The sequence below is a fragment of the Eschrichtius robustus genome, chromosome 1 (genome assembly GCF_028021215.1).
Source record: "Eschrichtius robustus isolate mEscRob2 chromosome 1, mEscRob2.pri, whole genome shotgun sequence".
NCBI lineage: Eukaryota > Metazoa > Chordata > Mammalia > Artiodactyla > Eschrichtiidae > Eschrichtius > Eschrichtius robustus.
In genome coordinates, this window is record NC_090824.1 from 129324735 (window position 1) to 129343674 (window position 18940).

The 18940-nt window shown below is 45.0% G+C and overlaps 1 long non-coding RNA gene across 1 annotated transcript in view; it reads right to left on the reverse strand.

Moving 5' to 3' along the window:
- Nucleotides 1-725: 725 nt before the first annotated feature.
- LOC137771293 (uncharacterized) overlaps nucleotides 726-18940 on the reverse strand; it is a 33628-nt gene continuing 15413 nt past the window's right edge. The window contains exon 3 of the long non-coding RNA XR_011075355.1: nucleotides 726-843. This is a non-coding gene — a long non-coding RNA (uncharacterized lncRNA). The remainder of the gene's footprint in view (nucleotides 844-18940) is intronic.

An 18940-nucleotide genomic window follows, 5' to 3' on the forward strand; every position in this document is an offset into this window, starting at 1 on the left:
GCCTAATGGGGCTGGGATCTGCTGGGGTCCCCTGCGTGGCCGGGGGCGGGAAGCTTTGCCTAGGCTGCCCGAGACCCGGATATTAGTCTAGGGTGGGCTAGGGACGTGGGGAAAGACTAATTGGGCCCAAATGCTCCCCTGGGGAGGAGACGAGACTGGATTTCCCTTGTCCTTGGGGACGGGAAGGCTTGGGGGGACGGGTTCAATGTCCTTCCCCACTGTGCTATGCACTTTCCTTCCTCAGATGGAAGATAGCACTCCTTAAAATGTCAACTCTATAGCCCTTGACGCTGGGAATCAAAAATCGGTGGGATAGGAGGGTAGGACGCAAAGAAGAGCGAATTCTTCCCAGGTTGGGGAGGAGGGTGATGCAGATTCCAGTTCCGGCTTTGTCACTCTCTTGGACTCTGTGGCTTTGTAAAAGTTACTTCCTCTCTCTTCCATTGAAACATGTATTAACTCCTGAGCAGCGCCCCATCCCATATGAGAATGGATGAGCCCTACCCTAGTAGGCTTACATGGGGTGTTAGGGGTGCGGATTGGTAAGTGGTGTGCTGGGGAAAGTACTGAGTATTGTGAGGGTGGAGACTTGGAGGGGGTGGGGTCAGACAAGGCTTCTGGAGGAGGCCTTGGGGAACTGAACTCCGTTTGCAAACGTGGAGCAAAGCCAATTTACTGACAATGAGTTGTGGTTGTTGGCTGAAAAAAAATGCACAACCTAAAAGTTGAGAATTATGTTTTATTCGGGGACATTACTGAGAACTGTAGGCCAGATAGCACAGATAGCTCTGAGGAACTGTTCCAAAGAGGTAAGGGAGGAGCCAGGATACACAGGAGTTTTTGCTGAAAAAAAAAAAAATGTAGTCAAACATCAAAAGATTACCGCTAATCACAAAAAACAGACATCTCAAGTTAATGATTTTAGTGTATGGGAAGATGCAAGAGTCTGGGCTTACTGACCTTTGATCTGCATCTTAACTATCTAGGGCCAGAATCCTGTTTTTCTCCATCCTGAATTCCCCTCGGGATGCGCCTGGGGGGCAGCTGCAGTGGCTGATGGCTTGATGGTGGACGTTATTTTTTTTTTTTGTCCACTTGGTAAAGTACAGCGTTTATTGCAGGGTGCCAAGCAAGGGAGTGGGAGACAAGCCTCAGATCCACTCCAACTTAGTCTTTGAGTTAGGGTTTTTTTTTTTAAGGGGAAGAACAAAAAGGCTGGGATTAATCATCATCTTGTGACATTTGTTAATTGTTGTTTCAGGAGTCCGGATATCTTTGGTTATGATTCTCCAACCAGATGGTCCATGGCTGGGGGGTCTGTTAGCTCATCTTGCCCTGGAGAAACAACCTGGGTTTGTATGTTAATGATGATATCTATAATAGCAATTTTAGTACATTAATGATGTTAACAACAACAGTTTTAGTCATCTGACTCTGGCTGATTAGTGTTCAGTTAGCACAGGATTGAGGTCAGAGGGGACAAGAAAGGGAATAAAGTTTTGGATAGAGAGATTAATCATGAACTCAGTTTAGGGGGACTTGGCTTCAGATGGACATCCTAGCTGTGACTTTGGACTTCTGAGCTGACAATGAAGTCTGAGCAGAAGTCCACCAAACACATGAGGAGTGGGGAAGAGTGTTCCAGTCAGAGGGGACAGCCAGCCAGGGGGCTTGGCATCCAGAGAGACACTGATGTTTGGAGGAACAGAAAGAAGTTCAGTGAGAGCAGCAGAGGGCAGGGAGGAAGAGCAACAGGAGTTGACCTGGGGAAGGAACCAGCGCAAAGGAGGACAGCCTTTATCCAGAGAACAATGGGAAGCAGTTCAAGGCTGTTGGGCAGGGGAGTGGCACCAACGTATTTGCATTTTAGACCCTTCCCTCCACAGCATGGGGGGTCGGGGAGGTGGATGAGAGGAGGCAGGACTAGAGACTGGGGCCCAGTTCTTCTCGTGAGGGTCCTGGACTGGGTACAGTGACAGTGGAAAGGAGAGAATTAATGACATCAAAAGTTGTGTGGGAGGTACCAAGGCTGTGACTTGGATGTCAGGGGTGAGAGAAGAGTTCAGGCAGTGGCCAGTTTCTGCAGCTGGGTGGATGGTGGAGGTACCCCTTGGGAAGTGGGTTGGAGCAGGTTTAGGCTAAATGAGAATTCATCCTTGGACACATTAAGCTTGAGGTGGGGTCAGGAAGGCTGATGGACCCATGGATCTGACACTTAGGCCAGACTTGGGAGTTGGGCAGACAGACTTGTGAGTCACAGGAATATAGATGACAATTCGAACCTTAGAGGCTACCTGGGGAGACAGCTTCCCTGTGAGAAAGGAGAACAATGGGCAAAGCCTGAGAACAAACAACACAGTCCTACTGTATAGCACAGGGAACTATATTAACCATAATGGAAAAGAATATAAAATATAAAAGAATAAGCATCCTGTAATAAACCATAATGGAAAAGAATATATATATATATATATATATATATACCTATATATATATATCTGAATCACTTTGCTGTACACCAGAAACTAACACAACATTGTAAATCATCTATACTTAAATTAAAAAAAAAAAAAAAAAGCCGGAGAACAATCTGCGAGGCAGACTGCCTGGATTTCAATCCTGATACCGTTGCTAACTAGCTGTGACACTTGGGTAAATTGCTCAGCCTCAGTTTACTCATCTGTAACAAGGATAAGCTTGTTGCATCTACTGCATTGGGGTTGTGATGATTCAGTGAAATAATGCACGTGAAGTGCTTAGCACAGAGCCTGGCACTGGTGGGTTTGTTATTTACAACAGTCTGTCCTTGGACCTGAGGTTTCCCTCCATGATTTGAGGGGTTTGAGCTATGCCTACTTCCATTCTATTTTCTTTCCTGTCTTTTCTCTTGAGAGACTTTTATTGGGTTTATTCCTTCTCCTTTTGATCAGAGCCCGCATGTCCCATCTTGACTGTGGCTGGTGCCTGCATCAGGACCATTCTCCATCAGTCCCATCCTGGGCTCCAGCAGCCCACAGGTCACACCCCCAACGCCCACCCCAGCCCCACTAAAGGGCACGTATGCTTTATAGCTTGCTTTCTCTCATTTGTTCCTCACCATGTCATAAGCAAGCAGGGGATGTCCCTGTTTTGCATCAGGGAAAGCCAATGTCCTGAGCTGAAGTAGTGTACCCAAGGTCAGCCAAAGACAACGCTCAGACTGGATCCCAGATTTAATTTTGGTGAGTCTGATCTTCCATCTACAGATTGATCTATGCATACACCAGAGAAGAAGGATTGAGGCTTCCCACTCTGACCCTAATCTCTCATTCTCTGCTGGCTTTGCAAGCCTGCTGGGCTCCAAAGGTAGGGGTATGCAGTGCCCGTGATGTAATCATCGATTTAATAATACCAAGGAGTGAGCTTCCAGCCATTAGAGGATGAGGCTGTGCAGTGGGGGCCTCTCTGGCTCACTTAATCCTCCAATCCCTTAAATACCATCAAATCTGCCTCCTGTCTGGAGCCGACAGCTGCTCCTGAGTGCAGGGGAATCCAGGCTGGCAGGGAGGCTGGGACTTTCGGAATGAACAAGATGAAAACTCCCCCAGCCTGGTGGGATTATCAGCCCCCCGTCTTTCCTGTCCCATCAGGACTCTTTAAAAATACCATCTGTGTTAGCTCTCAAATTGCATGGAAATTGAGGGGAGCAGAGCCAGGGGTGGGGGATAGAGCAAAGTTGGCACCAACCCTTGGGCACTGAGGGATACACATTTCCAGGAATCTTGCTTCCAACTCTCTGGGGACATGGTTCCTGCCCACCAGAAAGGCAAATGGTCTCAGCTGCAATTTCAGTGAACAGCGTCAAGGAACTTTGCAGCTGGGAAGGTCCTTTGGGATTACACAGACCAGTGGTTTCAACTTTTATTTTAGCAGAAGTTCTCACTCTTTTCCAACTAGAGCTGTATGAGCTCCTTTTTAATGCCCGCCTAAGATCCTCTCAGCTACACCTGTCTTCCAGGTCTTCCACTTGTTTCACCAGCACAAACCAATGGCACCCCCCGATCCCCCAAATTTCTGGCCTGAGAGTGCAGGAGTGTCAGACACTCCATGGGGTGAACCTTTGACCAGTAAGAGACAGGGGTTGGCAGATAAATTCCTTTCTCTTCCTCTTTCTGGGTGGACTGTCCTAAGCTTCATACGGCCTCATTAAAGAAGGTCCCACAAGATTTAGCAACAGGGGAGGTGTATAGCAGCCAGCTCAGCAAAGTCCTCTGTGCCCTCTCCCTCCTTTTCTCTCCCTCACCCTGCTTTTTCCCACCTCAGCTGCCCCAGCATCGCACTCCATCATAAAGTGTTAGCACATACACTCCTGCCTCAAGATCTGCTTCTTCGGAAACCTGGGATAAGATAACATCTGAGAAGGAGGCTCAGTGTATAAAACAGATACAAGCGGGGCTACTCTGAGTGAAGAGAAACAGGGGCCCAGGTGCCATCTCTCTTTCCCTCCTACCGTTTCCAAGGCAATGACCAAGGCCTCCTTACAAGGCTCCCAAAAGCCTTTGATCTCATTCAATTCTGCCATTCTGCTGCTGAGAAAACTGAAGCCTGAAGTCACACAGTGAGTTAGAAGCAAAGCCAGGACTAGACTCCAATCTCCTCACTCCTAATCCGGTGAGACGAATCCTCATCTTTCTATCAAGTTTACATAAGAACTTTTGAAAACTTTTCTTTTCCCAAAACATCTTCCCATGCTGGTCTGCCCCGGGAAGGCTTTCCCCCACCCCCAGTTTTGTTGAGAAATAACTGACATACATCACTGCACAAGTTTAAGGCATACGGCATCATGGTTTGATTTACGTATATTATGAAATGATTACAATAGGTTCAGCTAATATCCATCATCTCTCTGGAAGGCTTTGAAGTCCCCTGTTAGGCTGTAGCCACCACCTGGGAGGCATGACACACAGCCCTCTGAACTCAGAAGCTGGGACTAAGGAGGGCAGACAAAGAAGAAATGGGACAGGGAAGGGGCAGTTATGCCGGGAGAAAGGCAGTCAGGAAAGGCCTGATTTAGGGACCCCTGCTTGTGAGAAACAGGGGTTACACATGGTCAGACCCCAGGGAAGAGAGGCTAGGCCTGGGGGAAGAGGGAGGGACCATAGGACATGGAGAATGGCTTCCCCTGTCAGCTGGTGTTGCCTGTAGGACACCCTCGTCCAGGCTGAGGTCATCCTTAAGGAAGCTGGGAGGGTGACCACACTGTGGGGGAAAGAGACAGAAGGAGGTGTTTGCCTCAAATTGCTTTCATTAAGAGTCTTGTGGGGGCTTCCCTGGTGGCACAGTGGTTAAGAATCCACCTGCCAATGCAGGGGACACGGGTTCGAGCCCTGGCCCAGGAAGATCCCACATGCCGCGGAGCAACTAAGCCCATGCGCCACAACTACTGAGCCTGCGCTCTAGAGCCCACGAGCCACAACTACTGAGCCCGTGCTCTAGACCCCATGCTCCACAACAAGAGAAGCCACCGCAATGAGAAGCGCGCACTGCAACGAAGAGTAGCCCCCGCTCACTGCAACTAGAGAAAGCCCACGCCCAGCAATGAAAATGCAACGCAGCCAAAAATAAATAAATAATTTTATTTAAAAAAAAAAAAAAAGAGTCTTGTGGTTGTGACTGCTAGAAACAGCTGGGGCCAGGTTAATGGCAAAAAGCGATTTTAAAGGAATCTAAGTACAAGGATGCAGCTGGGCCTTGGGGAACAGATGAGAACCAGGGCCTGGACTTAGAGAAACCCGAAAGCCACCTCCCTCCCACTCTGCTTCTGTTCCATCCTTCTCTCTCTCTGAAACTGGCTTGCCCTGTGTCCTAGGGAGCATTGGCAGCCAATGGCCTCAGCTGGCAGCTTCCAAGTTTACCTCGCTTTCATCCAGGAGTTAAGCAGAATGAGCCTGGACTCTTCTGGGCCCAATTCTAAGTTCTCGTGGGGGGATTATGATTGGCTCAGCTTGAGGCAGGTGCCCACCCTGGGCCAGTCAGTGAGGCCAGATGCTGTACAGTCACAGCTGCTCCCTCTCTGGCCAGATAGGCCAGGGAAGAAGGGGACGGTTCACTACCCTGGGCTTCAACAAAAGCCCTAAGATAGGAGATTCTGTGCTCTTTCCCCATGCCTTAATGGAAGAGATCACTCTTTTCTACATGTGTTATAAACCTTGTCTGGAAGTCTGCCTCCCACATTGAATTGTTCTCAGCTAGCCCCCTCCCCTTCCCATCTGCTGCTAACAGGGTCCCAGGGCCTGCTGCTGCCCTGATGCCACATCCCTAGCTCTTACATGAACATTAGTGAAGTTTACTTAAGTTTAATCTTAGACTCATTTTTTAAGAAAGGTCAGTGGGCCTCAAAATTACTGCTTCAAATGAATTTCTAAGCACCTGCTCCTGAGCCTGTGGTGGAAAAGGCTGATGTGAGCTTCTAAAATCAGAACTTACGTGGTGTTTCCTGCTTTGGGAGTCCATGGGTTCAAAGCCCAGAAAGGAATTCAGGGTCCTTTTCTTTCACTTTTATTAAAAAATTAATTAATTTATTTGGCTGCATCTGGTCTTAGTTGCAGCATGCGGGCTCTCTAGTTGTGGCACGTGGGCTCCAGAGTGTGTGGGTTCAGTAGTTGCGGCATGTGGACTCTCTAGCTGTGGTGCGTGGCCTCTAGAGCACGCAGGCTCAGTAGTTGTGGCTCACGGGCTTAGTTGCCCCACGGCATGTGGCATCTTAGTTCCCTGACCAGGGATTGAACCTGCGTCCCCTGCATTGGAAGGTGGATTCTTAACCACTGGACCACCAGGGAAGTCCCCCCTTTTCTTTCACTCTTAACAGCTAACATTTATTGTACAATTGCTATGTGCTAGGCCCTGGTCTCAGTGCTTTATGTGTCTGCCCTCATTTAATTCTCACAATAGCCCTTAGGGGTAGGAATAAATTTTGCCTTGCTTACAGATGAGGAAACTCAGGCACAGAGAGGCTGAGTCACCTGCCCAAGATCCCACAGCCTGTTCTGTCAGTGGTGTGGCCGTCAATGAACTGGGCAGCCTGCCTCTGGGGCCCGTACTCTTCAGAAACCACCACACAAGCTGCCTGGCCAGACAGGCCATGCAGACTTGAGGGAGGTTTCTCCATGGCCATGGCGAGCAAGGAGTAATATCTGCTTTTAAAAACTATTTAAGAATTGTTAAGCCTGAACTCTGTGTGACTGGACTTTGCAATTAATCATCTATTCAAGAGACCCAGAGCTGTTAGTGTTAGAAAATCTAGGTTTTTCCCAGAGGCATCTTCATAGGCCTGATCTTTAAAAAGTAGAAAAGTCATTCATGTGAGTGGACAGCCATGCTGCAGAAAGCGAGGGCTTTGAAAAGAGAAGCCTTAGATAGGATCTGGCCCCACTGAGGTTGACTCAGGGCTGTGTGCTCTGGGAAAAGCCACCCAAGCTCTCTGTTCTTGGTTTCTTTACCTGTAAAATGGGATTGAGGCAGGAGATAGATGGGCCCCAGGTTAGACATTTACAACTAGCCTCCTGTTTACACTTTGAAAATAAAGATAATAACAGGAACATGATAAGCAACTGGACTTTGTCTCCTGTGGACACTTCAAGATAATGGGAATGACAAAAACAAATAGGGGCTAAGCCCTGCTTAGATAAAAGATAAGGAGGTCACATATTTCTCATTCTTGAGGTCAAGGAGACCCCCTCAAGCTACACATGGACAGACAAGATCCTCAGGGGAGGGGGCACTGGCACTAGAGTATAATATGTTCTGCTAACCTCCTAGAGACCCTCGTGCTGGAATCCACCTTGGGTAAAAGATGCGCTCGCACAGAGGGGAGGGCCCTGAGCCAGACCAAACATGGACTCAAAGACAGACAAAGCAAGAGGACTGGCCAGAGGAAACCTGGAAGAATTGCCCCCATATAAGTGATTTAAACCACCCCAAAAGTGTGGTTCTCTCTCTCTATCTCAGCCCACCCATGCTTTCTCTGAACATATCTTCTCTCCTAATAAACACTTTACTTGCCTCGCTACTTTTCATCTCTTTGATGAATTCTTTCTTCAAAGCAGACAAGAGACAGGGTCCTGCTCCTAGCCACTAACCCCTGGTGGTCTAATGGTTAGGATTCAGTGCTTTCACCGCTACGGCCTGGGTTCAATCCCTGGCCAGGGAACTGAGGTCTCACTTCAAGCTGCCACACACTGCAGCCACCACACGGCCACCCAAGATCAGGATGATCATAACAGCCCCCTTCCAAGGTTATTGGGAAGCTCTAAGAAGGTGGTAGAAGCCTGAAAACTCATGGTCATTGTCCTGGTGGCAAGAATGTGTTTTCCTGGATAGGAAGCTCGGGGAAGGCAATGCTCAATCCAGAGGAAGCACCAGAAGTTCAGCACCAACGTGGGGGCCATCTGAAGGAGAACTTTCTGGATCCCCTCGAATCTCACCAGGTAGTCTGTATCCTGCTCCACATTGTAAGGGTGCCCCTGAATTCCTTTCTGGGCTTTGAACCCATGGGCTCCCAGAGCAGAAAACATCACGTAACTTCTGGCTTTAGAAGCCTGTATCAGCCTTTCCCACCACCAGCTCAGAAGTGAGTCCTTAGGAATTTTTCTGAGGCCCACTGACCTGCCTGGAAAATAAGTCTAAGGTCAAACTTAAGTAAACTTTGCTAGTTTCAGGTTTAATTGAGAGATAAACATGATAGCTTTAAGTCACGGTTTAAAAAAAAAATAGCTCTATCGTGGTATAACTTACACACAATAAAATTCTTTAATTTTAAGTATAAGTCAATGAATTTTGACAAATGTATATTCTCATGTAACCACCACCACAGTCATGATACAGAATAATTCCATCACTTCCAAAAATTCCCTCATGTCCCTTTGCAGTCCCTCCCTTCTACCGTCGCCAACCCTTGACAACCACTGATTTTCTTTATGTCATTATAGTTTTGTCTTTTCTTAAATTTCATATAAATGGAATCATCTAGCTTTTTCCATCTGGATTTTTCCACTTAGTATGATGCTTTTGAGATTCATTCGTATTTTTGTACATTTCAAGAGTTCAGTTCTTTTTATTACCGAGTAGAATTCTATTGTCTGGATGTACCACAGTTTGTTAATCCATTTGAAGGATATCTGAGTTGTTTCCAGTTTGATAAAGTTGCTAGGAACATTCATGTACAAGTCTTTGTGTGGACAGATGTCTTATTTCTCTTAGGTAAACACCTAGGAATGGGATTGCTGGCTTCTATGGTAACTATACATTTAACTTTATAAGAAACTGCAAACTATTTTCCAAAGTAGCAATACCATTTCAAGTGATCTTTAATCTTAAAAACTTCAGATGCTCTGCCTTGCAAAAAAGATTACCTTCTGGATGACAGCAGAGGTAACCATGGCAGTATCACCCTGATGACAAATCAAGTTGTACATTTCACTCCCATGGCTTGGAGATTCCTCACCCCCTGCGATGTGAGAGGGGAGTTCTAAACTGGGTCATTCACCACCATCCTGTGTCTCATCCTCCCCTGCCTTTCCACGATCTTCCTGTGCGGGGCTCTGGCCTGAGTGCCAAGTGCAGAGGCAGGTATAGGCAGTCTATACATAATGTATGTATTATCTGGGAATTAAGTTTCCACCCAAAGCCAAAAGCCCTCGTTGCCTGACTTTAACTATTCATTTGTTTGGCTACAGGATCCCCCATCGAACAATGGGCAAGTCATAACTCTGAACAGACCCAGCAGGCAAAGCGGGATCCCTTTTCCTAGTTGGACAACTAGCCAGAGCCAGTTCCCAGTTACCTAGTCAGTCAATAAGCATTTGTTGAGCGCACCAGGATAGCACACATGGAACCAATATTTCTCGTAACCTTACTGTCCTTGCCCACCCACTCCGTGGTATTGTCATTGCTCCTTGACAGATGATTAAACAGAAACTTGGAGATGTGAGGCCAAGGTTACCCAGCAGAAGCCAGGATGGACTCCCAGGTCTTCCTGCTCTGCAGTCCCTTCCCTGGGGAAACATGTAAGGTAGCCGGGTTTGGGGTGGGGTGGAGGACAAGGCTAAAATACCCGAAACAAGACAATCTAGTTTTTTCCCCAGGGCATTCTTGAATTGACCATTGCATAAAACTGTGTTTTCCCCATAAGAACATTGTTTGAGTTGGGAGTTTGTTCCTGATTTGACATAAATTAAATGATGAAAATGTCTTACAAGTAAAGTTATTACAAACAAACCCTTATAATAACTTGTTAGTAAAGCCATGCTCAGTCCTTATGAAACAGGCATGGAGTCATTGTAGATATTAATTACACAAGGGGCCGCTTCCACTGCAAATTTTTTTTTTTTTTAATTTTTCTTTACCTTTGCATTTATTTATTTATTGTTAATGTAGGAAGAGGAAGAAGATATCTACCCAATCTCAAGAATCTCTGTAAATTGTATGGTAGGGGGCAGGGGAAGATGGGAACATCCATTTCTTTCCTTTTTTTTTTTTTTTTTTTTAATAAATTTATTTATTTATTTTTGGCTTTGTTGGGTCTTCGTTTCTGTGCGAGGGCTTTCTCCAGTTGTGGCGAGCGGGGGCCACTCTTCATCGCGGTGCGCGGGCCTCTCACTATCGCGGCCTCTCTCGTTGCGGAGCACAGGCTCCAGACGCGCAGGTTCAGTAATTGTGGCTCACGGGGCCACTTCCTCCGCGGCATGTGGGATCCTCCCAGACCAGCGCTCGAACCCGTGTCCCCTGCATCGGCAGGCAGACTCTCAACCACTGCGCCACCAGGGAAGTCCCCCACTGCAAATTTTTTAATGAAACATGAAAAACTTTACTATGTCTTTAATATGATTTAAAACTAATATGCTAGAAACAGTAAACATTGAACATTTAATTAGAAATGCTTTTATTAATGTTGAGAAAAGCATTGTGAGAAAAATACCAACTGCTTTGCGCTCTTTATAAAAGCTGGAATGACGTTTTGTACGTGACCTGATTTCTCTTTTGTCAAGCTTTTACTTTCCGTGGACAGGGTCCACAGATGGGCGTCAGGGGACTTCGGACCACCTGGAATTGTATGCAACATGTTTTGAGGATATATGTGTATCTTGTGGAACCTCTAGCTCTCATCAGATCCCCACAGGCCTCTGTGATACAGCCACAAATTTGAATCACTTATTTCTTATGTTTTTTTCTGTTGTGAGCAGTGGCATTAAAATTATTCCACTGACTTTAGAGCCTTGCTGAGTTGGAATCATTTCTTTTAAAAAGTAGCCTGGGGGCTTCCCTGGTGGCGCAGTGGTTGAGAATCTGCCTACTAATGCAGGGGACGCGGGTTCGAGCCCTGGTCTGGGAAGATCCCACATGCCACGGAGCAACTAGGCCCGTGAGCCACAACTACTGAGCCTGTGCTCCGCAACAAGAGAGGCCGAGATAGTGAAGAGGCCCGCGCACCGCGATGAAGAGTGGCCCCCGCTTGCCGCAACTAGAGGAAGCCCTCGCACAGAAATGAAGACCCAACACAGCCAAAAATAAATATAATAAATAAATAAATAAATAAATAAATAAATAAAGATTACTTTTAAAAAGTAGCCTGGATCTTCTGCACTTGGTGGTGTGATGGACTAGATTCCCAGAAGGGCTCCCTCCCTGTAAAACAACTGGATCCTGGAATAAAATAATTTTAATGCATTGCTGGGTATGCAGATAGTAGGGGAAATCACCAAGGTTCCTCACCACTAAAATTAAACAAACAAACAAAAATCACGGACCTGAGACTGGATGAAGAAGCACTGACTGGAAAGCAAAGAAAAGGTTGGGCGGCCCTGAGGGCAAATGCCCATTTTAGGTACTCCTGGGAAGCCTGCCCTTGGGCCAGTGGCAACGTAGGGGATCTGCCTCAGGACTCCACCTTAGCTCAGGTCTCTAAAGGATTGTGTACTGTCACTGGCTCCCCTTCTGAGGTCTCCGCTCTATCGCTGAGGAGAAGCAGAAACTACATTTCCCAGAATCCTCTGCCCCATGGGGTTCCAGTAGAGGCTGCAAACGAGAGGCTGTTGGGAGAGATTCGGAAGGCGGGTGAAAGGGGTGAAAGGGAGAGGGCACGGTTCTCCAGAGGGGTTGCAGACTCACAAGCAGACAGGAGTTCACAGTAGCTTCTGGATGTGCTTCTTGAGGATCACCTACAACGGGCTGCTGCCTGAGAGGGTGGGTGGGCGCTTCCCAGAGGCTCTTGAGATTAGAGTGGCCTGGGGCAAACCTGAGAATCACCCACGTGGGTGCTACAGACTGAAGCTGCAGTTGAAGGTTCCCTTACCTTTGCTCCCCCAACACTTCCAAAGGTTGTATAGACCTCTATTTCCCTGGAGCCAAAACTGAGATGCTTGGCATGCCTACTATCAATTTATTGCCTCTTGTTCCAAATTCACTTTTCAATACCTGTTCTGTGATTATGGGCAAAATTCCTTTAAACATACCTTCTTACTATGAGCTTACTGATGGTAAGCTTTTTCGGTAGACGGCACTGGAAAGACACTGGGGGAGGAAGCGTTTCTCCTGCTGGTCCTGGCGCTGTACCTTTGGAGAGTGGTATGGGCAGGAGCAGTTCCGGTGGTGGTCTGTCCCAGCCACACACCCAGATCACACAATCTCTCAGTGACCTCACAGCCCCTGCTTGGCCTGGTGATCACCTCCCATGGTGCTCACAGACGGTGGATTCCAGGCCTCCCTCTTGCAGTGGTGCCAGATTCCCTCTGTGCACCTGCACGCCTGACCACCTGCCCCCCGGGCACAGCTCATGTGTGCTCCAGTGGGTTGCTTCTTGTCTTTCCAGAAACTGAGGACAGGCTCTGGCCCAGGCCACCTTGCGAACTTCTCTGCCATACAGTGGTCTGCAACCACATTTTCTCCAGTGAGGTGTGAACCCCACCTTTGGGGAGGGAGACCCCTCCCCTTCAAAGTTTGTCCTTCCTTGGGTACTTTCTCTCAGCACTATAGTTCTTTTTATATCTTATAGTTATTCTTTTATTATAGCTTAATAATTGTTTATATTAAACATCCCCTGTTTAAATCACTGTGTGGTTTGTTTCCTGATTGGACACAGGTGGATACACTTGGAATACATAGAGTGTATGGCTTCTGTTTTCCCCAAAGAGACTGTGACTGATAGAGGCTAAATAGCCGTAGGTCTATAGGCATCTTGGCACTAAGCAGAAGCAAATGCACATCTTCTCTGGGGTTTCCTTTCCTGCTTAGGTCCTTAGGACTCATTTGTTCATTCAACAACAATTTGTTGAGCACCTGTTACATATCAGTCACTGTTCTAGATGATGGGGATATAGCAATGAACACAAGAAAAACCCTACCTTATATTTTCACAGAAATATATCATCAAATACAGAAGGAAATGAGCTACCATGAAGAGAAGACAAAATGTAACACATTTAGATCCCTATGGTTTTTAGTTATTGCAATTATCAGATAGAAGAAGATGTAAAATGACTAGATAGGAAATGTTTAAAGAAATAAAAGATGGGATCACAGGAATAAGCAAGGGATCAAAAAAGACAAACAATAACAAGTGTTGGGGAAGATGTGGAGAAATTGGAACCCTTATACATTGCTAGTGGGATTGTAAAATGGTGCATCCCCTTTGGAAAACCTTCTGCCAATTCCTCAGACTGTTAAATACTGAGTTATCACATAACCTAGATATACAGGTATATGACCAAGAGAAAAGAAAATATACATCCACACACAAAAAAGTACATGACTATTTACAGTAGCCAGGTCATGGAAGCAACCAAAGTATCCATCTACAGATGAATGGATAAAGAAGATGTGGCACATATATACAATGGAACATTACTCAGCCATAAAAAGGAACGAAATTGGGTCATTTGTAGAGACGTGGATGGACCCAGAGACTGTCATACAGAATGAAGTAGGTCAGAAAGAGAAAAACAAATATCATATATTAATGCATATATGTGGAATCTAGAAAAATGGTACAGATGAACCGGTTTGCAAGGCAGAAATAGAGACACAGGTGTAGAGGACAAACATATGGACACCAAGGGGGGAAAGTGGCAGTGGGGTGGGGTGGTGGTGTGATGAATTGGGAGATTGGGATTGACATGTATACACTAATATGTACAAAATAGATAACGAATAAGAACCTGCTGTATGAAAAATAAATTAAATTTAATTTAAAAAAAACAACAAATAGTACAGGAATGTTCGTGGCAGCATTATTCATAATAGCCCCAAAGTAAGAACAACCCAAATGTCCATCAACTGGTAAATAAATAAATAAAATATGGTAGACCCATACAATGGAATTTTATTCAGCCATAAGAAGGAACAAAGTACTGATATTTCCTACAATATGGATGAATCTTGGAAATATTTTGCTAGATGAAAGAAGCCAGTTACAGAAGGCCATATATTGTATGACTCCATTCTTATGAATTGTCCAGAATAGGCAAATCCATAGAGACAGAAAATAGATTAGTGGTTTTTGGGAGACAGAGGTAGAAGGGAATTTGTAGTGACTGCTAACGAGTATAGAGTTTCTTTTGAGGGTGACAGAATTGTTCTAGAATTCATGATAATTGTTTCACAACTTCTGTGAATATGCTAAAAACCAATGAATTGTACACTTTCAAAGGGTGAATCTTATTATTTGCAAATTATATCTCAACAGAGCTGTTATTTTTAAAAAATAAGTAAGGTGGGCTTCCCTGGTGGCGCAGTGGTTGAGAATCTGCCTGCCAATGCAGGGGACACGGGTTCGAGCCCTGGTCTGGGAAGATCCCACGTGCCGCAGAGCAGCTAGGCCTGTAAGCCACAACTACTGAGCCTGCGTGTCTGGAGCCTGTGCCCCGCAACAAGAGAGGCCACGACAGTGAAAGGCCCGCGCACCGCGATGAAGAGTGGCCCCCACTTGCCGCAACTAGAGAAAGCCCTCGCACAGAAACGGAGACCCAACACAGCCAAAAATAAATATAAATAAATAAATAAATTTATAAAAAAAAAAATAAGCAAGGCAAAGAGACAACTGCAAATGACCAGACATATCTGAAAAGGAAGCAAATAGAACTTAACAATTTAACCCTTGAGATTAAAAACTCAATGGGGACTTCCCTGGTGGTGCAATGGTTAAGAATCCGCCTGCCAATGCAGGGGACACGGGTTCGAGCCCTGGTCTGGGAAGATCCCACACGCTGCGGAGCAACTAAGCCCGTGCACCACAACTACTGAGCCTGCACTCTAGAGCCCGTGTGCCACAACTACTGAGCCCACACGCCACAACTACTGAAGCCTGCACGCCTAGAGCCCATGCTGTGAAACAAAGAGAAGCCTCTGCAATGAGAAGCCTGCGCACCACAACGAAGAGTAGCCCCCGTTTGCCACAACTAGAGAAAGGCCGCACGCAGCAATGAAGACTCAATACAGCCAAAAAAAAAAAAAAAAGAGTAGCCCCCACTTGCTTCAACTAGAGAAAGCCCGCGGGCAGCAATGAAGACCCAACACAGAAAAATAAATAAATTTATTTAAAAAAAAAACTCAATGGACAGGCTAAACAACAGATTAAACACAGCTGGATAGGGAATTAGTGAACAGGAGATAGATCTGAGAAAACTACCCAGAATGAGGCACAGGGAGTCAAGGAGATGAGAAATATGACTGAGAGGTTAAGAGAAGGGAAGATGGAATGAGGTCTAAAAAATATCCAGTCAGACTCCCAGAAGCAGAGAATAGAGAGAATAAAGGAGAAGCAATATTTGAAAAGCTAACAGCTAAAAATTTCCAGATCTGATAAAAGACACCAACCCATGGACAGGAGAAACAGAACATGCATCAAGCAGGTTAAAAAAGACATACACCTGGACATATTGTAGGGAAACCACAGAGCACTAAAGGCAAACATGTTAATAGCAGCTAGAGAGAAAAGAAAGATTGTCTACAGAGAAACAATTGGACAGTGACAGCAACAGTGAATCTATACATTCTTTTTTAATATATTTTTTCCATTATGGTTTATCACAGGATATTGAATATAGTCCCCACAACAGTGAATCTAAAAGATAGAAAAATATCTTCAAAGTACTGAGAGAAAATAACTGTTAACCCAGAATTGTGTACCCAGCAAAACTATCTTTCAAGAATAAGTGTAAGATAGAAACATGAAGGTGAAATAGGGACATTTTTAGAAAAAAAAACAGAGATTTTACCACTAACAGACCTTCACTAAAACAAATTCTAGAAGATGCACTTCAGGAAGAAGGAAAATGAGCCCAGAAGGAAGGTCTGGAATGCAAGAAGAAATGGTGAGCAAAGAAATCAGTAAACATGTAGATAATTCCAAACACACTGTCTGCAAAAAACAACTAATGAAAGATGGTGATGGCATGTAATTTGTGGGGTTGAAAAACGACAGGCACAAATACTGGACAATAATAATTTATAGGTGGGGGAAGGAGAGTGAGGCTGGTGAGAGGAGGTAGAGTGCTCTGAGTTCTTCTTGAGAAGGTTCAAGTACTGTTGACTTTAGACTTTGTTAAATGTGCCTGGTAAAATTTCAAGGGTAATTACTAAAAACACAGAAAGTATAACTTCCACACCAGTAGAGCAGAAAATAGAGTAAGAAAACAAAAACAAAAAGTCAGTTTAGAAAAAAAAAAGTTGAAAGAAGTTTAGAAAAGAGAACAAATAGAAAATAAAAATTAAGACGTAGAAATATTATCAGTAATCACAATAAGTATAAATGGGATAAACAAAAGACAGAGTCTCAGACCTAGATTAAGAAAAACCCCTAAAAACTAGACAAACCTAAAATAAAAGGACACAGAAAAGATGAAAGTAAAATGATGAACAAAAGTAAAATGCTAATTAAAAGAAAGCTGGTGCAATATATTGGTATTAGACAAAATAGACTATAAGGCAAAATGTATTATTAGGGCCTTTCATCATTTTCATGATAAAAGGTTTGTTCCACCAGATATAATAGTCCAAAAGTTGTGGGTACCTACTAAAATAGTATCCAAATACATAAAATGAAACGTATAGAACTATGGATAGAAATTGACTAATCTGGGACTTCCCTGGTGGTCCAGTGGTTAAGAATCCGCCTTCCAATGCATGGGATGCAGGTTCGATCCCTGGTTGGGGAACTAAGATCCCACATGCCACGGGGTAAGTAAGCCTGCGTGCTGCAACTACTGAGCCCACACACTCTGGAGCCTGCGCACCACAACTACTGACCCCACGTGCCACAACTAGAGAGCCTGCATGCCACAGCTACAGAGCCCACACACTCTGGAGCCTGCGCGTCACAACTACAGAGCCCACGTGTTCTGGAGCATGCGCGCCACAACTACTGAGCCCATGCATCACAACTAGAGAGCCCACACACCGCAACTACTGAGCCCACACACCCTGGAGCCCGTGCCCACAACTAGAGAGAAGCCCACACACCGCAATGAAGAGCCCATGTGCTGCAATGAAAAGAAAAGATCCTGCGTGCTGTGACTAAGATCCAATGCAAGGACTCCCATGGTGGTGCAGTGGTTAAGTGCGGTTAAGACTCCACACTCCCAATGCAGGGGGCCCGGGTTTGATCCCTGCTCAGGGAACTAGATCCCACATGAACGCCGCAACTAAGAGTTTGCATGCCACAACTAAGGAGCCCACGTGCTGCAACTAAGGAGCCTGCCTCCCACAACTAAGGAGCCCACTGGCCACAACTAAGACCTGGTACAGCCAAAAAAAAAAAAAAAGACCCAACGCAGCCAAAACTAACTAACTAAATAAATATTAAAAAAAAAGAAACTGATAACCCACTAACATAGTGGGAGATTTCAATACAATGATCTCAATTATTAATGGGTCAAAAAAGATTTGAATAACACAATTAACCAGCTTGATTTAGTGCATATTTATAAATCACTCTATATCCAACAATCAAGGAATAGACATTCTTTCCAAGTGCACATGGAACACTTCCAAAAATTGACCATATAAAAGGCCTTATAGCCAGTTTCAACGAATTCCAAAGAATCTGATTCACATAAATCACATTTTATGACCTACGATCATAGTTATACCTTATGCAATTAAATTAAGTCTTTAACAGAAAGATAAATGACATCCCCTCCTGAGTTTTGAAAATTAGAAAGTACATTTCTTTTTTTAAAATTAATTAATTAATTAATTAATTTTTGGCTGCACTGGGTCTTCGTTGCTACGCGTGGGCTTTCTCTAGTTGCGGCGAGAGGGGGCTACTCTTCATTGCTGTGTGCGGGCTTCTCATTGCAGTGGCTTCTCTTGTTGCGGAGCATGGGCTCTAGGTGTGTGGGCTTCAGTAGTTGTGGCACGCGGGTCCTAGAGCCCGCGGGCTTCAGGAGTTGTGGCACCCAGGCTTAGTTGCTCCGCAGCATGTGGGATCTTCCCAGACCAGGGATCGAACCCGTGTGCCCTGCGTTGGCAGGCGGATTCTTAACCACTGCGCCACCAGGGAAGTCCCAGAAAGTACATTTCTATATAATTTAGGAGTCAAGTAAGATATCATAATAGAAATTGAAAGTTGTATAGAAACAACTATATGATATGTGATGAAAATTGTACATATCAAAACTGGTGGATGCAGCAAAAATGGTAATTACAGGGAAATTTATAGCTTTAGATGTTTACATTAAAAAAGAAAAAAGGCTGAAAATTAATGAGCTAGCTTTCGCTCTAAGAGGAAAAATAACCCCAGTAGAATAAACACAAAGAAAGTTTAAGAAAAGATATAAAGATAAGAGCAAAAATTAATGAAATGAAATGAATATACAATAGAGATGATCAACAAGCCAAGGCCAGATAAAACAGACAAACTTTTGGTAAGATTCATTAAATAAGAGGGTAGTAGGTAGCATGCATAAAC